The 4,908-nt window shown below is 31.6% G+C and overlaps 1 pseudogene; it reads right to left on the minus strand.

Moving 5' to 3' along the window:
• Positions 1-897: 897 nt before the first annotated feature.
• LOC145563447 (protein JINGUBANG pseudogene) lies at positions 898-2,223 on the minus strand (annotated as a pseudogene).
• Between the last annotated feature and the right edge of the window lie 2,685 nt (positions 2,224-4,908).

A 4,908-nucleotide genomic window follows, 5' to 3' on the forward strand; every position in this document is an offset into this window, starting at 1 on the left:
ACTATAAACCAAAAATAATACTACCAAAATAAAAAGGCAAATCTTAATAAAAATTGTCAATTTTCACCGAAAATCAATTTTTCAGAAGTGTCATTGAATATTATGTCGATAACATTGAATGCACCCAAGATAAATCATAATTAATACAATAGATGTTTACATATAGGAAATGACAAGAAACCTTAACCTATTTCATACAAGTACTCTTTAATACTACGTATAACTTACAAAAATATCCTCAATGTAGCTTATCTTATTGCCAAAATATACAATAATGTCTTCAAACATCTTGTTGCATTAGGATTAGTATCCATTCTAGGTTTATCTCGTCATGCATGAGGAAAATATAACAGCCAATTGAAAGGTAGTAAATGGAAGTCATTAATAGATATTTTAAGTGAAAATATAATGAAGATATGATTATGAAGAATTTTTTGCATATACTAAAGCTAACAAATGTGTATTATATGTGCGATAAAATACTTTTATAAAACTAGAAAAATAATGTAATATTGAATATCGCAATGGCACCAATGAAATTGAAAATGAATATTATTCTTAAAGACTTAAAGTATAAAGTATTTGAGGAAAATTAAACTCTCGCAAAATTTTGTCATTATGATACTAAGCCAGCTTATCATACACCAAATGCTAATCTAGTACAAAGACCATTACAAAAGGAGAGAAAAAGCTCATCAAATTAAGAGATAAATTCAAAGTATATACATACATTTTAAAGTAGATATGTTCAAAATGACTGTTAGTGAACCATCTCAATCATCAGTTTAGCGTTTAATATTCCACTTGAAAGTGAAGGTGAATGAGATTTGAACCCGTGACCTTTGTGTCACGTTGGCTCCAATACCATGTTAGTGGACTACCATATAGTTATCACCGTCATCGAAAAGCAAATGATAGACTACCATGTTGCCTGGTATTATTCCTAGTAAAGGCAACAACTGAATCAGGTACCTCTTCTGATACTCTCCAAATCTTAATCGACTTATCCAAACTTCCGCTATACAAAACATACCTTGAATCAAACGACGACGTTTCCCCACTCGGCACGACTGCTAAGCACTTGACAGGACCATTATGCCCCGTCAATATCGATAAGCAAATATGATCATCAATATTACTATCCTCATTAGTAACCCTTTTCCACACACAAATATTCATATCCGCTGATCCACTAAATACCAGGCTTCCCGCAGTAGCTAAGCACAACACCGCAAGCTTATGCCCATTTAAAGTACCACATGGATAAGCAAAATTCTGTTTCTCCCAGAAATTAACTTGGCCATTCGACGAGCCGCAGTACAAGAATGTGGCCGTTGGGTCAATTGCTAATGCTGTCACGGCACAATCTTGCTTTAACAGCGATTGCGAAAAGAAATGTTTAGTACCTTTCCCTTGTACCTCACGACGCCAAACTTTAATCGTACCATCCGCAGACCCTGTAAAAACAAGGCCATCAAACCCAGCAACAACAGCATTAACAGCATCATCATGTGCAGGTATTGACTCTAAACACTTAAAATTTGATGTACGCCATACTTTCACGGTCTTGTCCCATGACGCCGAGTATAAGTAGTTACGATCTTCGCTCAAGCTTAGCGATGAGATTGCATCGTAATGTCGTATCCACAACGCATTACGATGCCTCCCAATCTCTATATAATTTTTTGGTCTAATAGACTTTTTCATGAATGACTTAAATGTAGGTAAAGTCCCAACCCTCTTATGTACACTCGGGTTTTTAGCACACATTTTCCAAACTCGAATTTTTCCATCTTGATGTCCGGTAAATATTTTATCTTCGGATATTACAATTGACTTAACAAGACCGCTGTTTGATTTAAAACCAGAGTATTCTCTTTGATTTCTCCAAACACGAATGTTCTTACTATCGGTTCCTGTATATAGTAAGTCCCCTGATGTTGCTAGAGAATAAATGTGCCCTTCTTCTCGTATCAATGACCCCATTAGACAATTGTAATAACCACCATTATTCGATAAACTGCCTTCGAGCATGGAGGCTGGCAGCGCCATATGGGCTGACCATGGGGATTTAGAACACGGTGAGGCGCAACCGGTGTTCTCCGATGGTGACGAGTTTGTAGAATCTATAGTGCTCGAACGATGTTCATATTGATGATGCTCGAAACTGTTATCACTATAAAGTTGTGGTTGTTGTTGTAAACTTCCCGACCTTCCAAACATTGTAAGCAAAATTCAAAAATAATTGAAATTTATCTAGTTAATATAAAGAGCTGAGATGGTTTAATTTATACGGATCATATTATGGAAGAATAGAAAAGTTAGTAATAAAATTTGATAAGATGCTTGTATATAAGAAGTTGTTTTGTTGACACCTTGTTACTTGTCTTGTGGTGTATTATGTTATAGATGAACAATTACAAGAGAAGTTAAAAAAATCAGAAGGATTAAGGTTTTGTTAATAAATATCGTAACTTTGTAAGAGGTAGAAGATTACAAAAGCTAACTAGCACCAATTAAAACTTACGTGATTAATGCAAAGTTTTCCGGAAAACATCACAATTGATTGGCACTTATATTAGTGTAGAGAGGAAGTTAGTAACCAAAATAATTTTTAATTCTATTAACCTATAACTTTTCTCACCCTTAATATTTTTAGAATACAAGAAAAGACGCAATATCGTTAATATAGCCTCAAAACAAGATCAACCACACAAATTAAAACGCACAATGACTTAAATTACCCATCTAATAAGCTATTTTTATTAATTATTTTTCCAATTACGACAAAAAAACTTAGTACATTGTTGCGTTATAGTTCGTATTGTTATGCAATATTAGAAAAATAAATTTTAATTGAACCTTTTAATATGGAAAATTTGTGAGAAGATCCATTATTGTGTAATTTCTTATACATTCATGATGACATACTTTAAAAGCTAATATGGTTAATGTAATACATTATAAGTTTTTTTGTAAGATAAAATTTATTGTTAAATAAATAATAACTTTTGTAGTATAAATGGTAACTTTAAATACTTTTAAGAAAACTATAACCTCTTACACTAAATTAATGTACACCTTTCTTTTTGGAGAACTTGTGTCTTTCTTATGTGATAACAACATGATCTTTTCCTCATCTATCAGGTTTGGAATCTATTAGCTCCCTCATTTCCTTCCTCCTTGATTACCACAATTCTTATATTTGCTAAGCGCTAACAATATGGTCGTAAAACTTGCTCATTTCTCTTTTTATAAAATGTTTCATAAGTCACATTTAAAAATCAACCAAACAGCTATCAATTTAATAAACATCTAGCCTTAACAAGAGGGTTAGAACTAGCCAAAAATCTGCAAATCACTAAGATGGAAGTGCAGATGGATAACCTCGGGTGTGTGCAAGCATTACAAAGGATGGAAATTCCTCGTGGCAAGAACGTGCATGATTAAGTATAGCAGACAATTGTTTAATGCTTCGAATTGGGAAGCTAGAGTGGATCATGTCTATTAATTAGAGAATCGTGCGGCAGATTGGTTGACAAACTGTGGAGTTGTTCAATACCCTCAACTAGTTTACTGTTAGATTATTACTGTTAGGGCCTGTTCTAATAGACTGAAATCAGCTGAACTGAACTGAACTGAATATTTTATAAGAGAAGGAAATTAGGAGTTGAGCTGAACTGAATTGAAAATAAACGTATGAGAACAGACCCTTAGATTATGTAAATAATCTTATATTTTATTAGTTTTATGGCCTGTTCTCATACGTTGAATTTCAGTTCAGTTCAGTTCAGTTTATGTCTAATAATATTGCTAATGATATAAAGCCAAATTTCATTCTTTTAAGCTCTTATTACAACGACAATAATAATAATAATAATAATAAATTAATCTTTATAATAATAATAACAATAATCAATATATAATAATAATAATAATAATATTGATACAATTCATTGTTCACATGGTTATATTTTTTGATACACATTTCTACAGTTACACTCATTGACAAAATGAGAGTACTACACAACTTAACTAATTTTCATAATCGGTTAGTTCTTCGTCTTCTTCTTGTCCACCAAGTTGCTCCATTACCTCGGTATTTCTCTAAACTGACTCCCATATCTGATCAGTTATTTGTTTGGGGTTAGATACATGTATTAATTAGAATAATAATGAGAGTGGTATACAGTTGGGGGGTTGGCTGTGTTTAATTTCGTTCCAGCTTTTACTTTTTTTTTTTTAATTGTTAATTTTTTACAAAGTGTTTTTGTGTTCTTTTGTCATAATAATTTTTTATTTTTTAATTAAATAGTATATGTTTTTAAAATGTTTTGGGGTTTTATGTTTTTAATATATTTTCCATAAATATTATAATTATATAGTATATTTTTCTTAAATATTTTAATATGTATATTTGTATATACACATATGTATGATAATAAATAATCAAAGATCACTAATCCGTAGTTAAAAATCACTAATTAATAAGTTCAGTTCAGTTTATTTTCAGTTCAGTTCAGCTGAGTTCAGCGTATGAGAACAGACCCTTAGATTATACAAATAATCTTGTACATCATTATATATACAACGTTTACTAGGGTTAGGGTTACATTAGTAAATTACAAATTAATAATATACAATATTATTGACATAATCTAACATTTACTTTAATGATGTTCCGTTAGATCTTAATTAAAGTTTTAGAGGAGGACTTTAAGGATGTGGTTTTACCACGCTTTATCCATCGGTAGCAGCTTAGTTGTTTTCTAGTTTGTTTTTCTTTTTCTTTAGCCTTGTTCCTCTTTCGAATTAAAAGAAAAAAGCTATTGTATTTTAAAATCTTTAGTACAAGGTACCTGCACTTATTATAATCCGTACTCATCCATTCCTAAGCCGTGCCAAAAT

The sequence above is a fragment of the Chenopodium album genome, chromosome 10 (genome assembly GCF_948465745.1).
Source record: "Chenopodium album chromosome 10, dcCheAlbu1.1, whole genome shotgun sequence".
NCBI lineage: Eukaryota > Viridiplantae > Streptophyta > Magnoliopsida > Caryophyllales > Amaranthaceae > Chenopodium > Chenopodium album.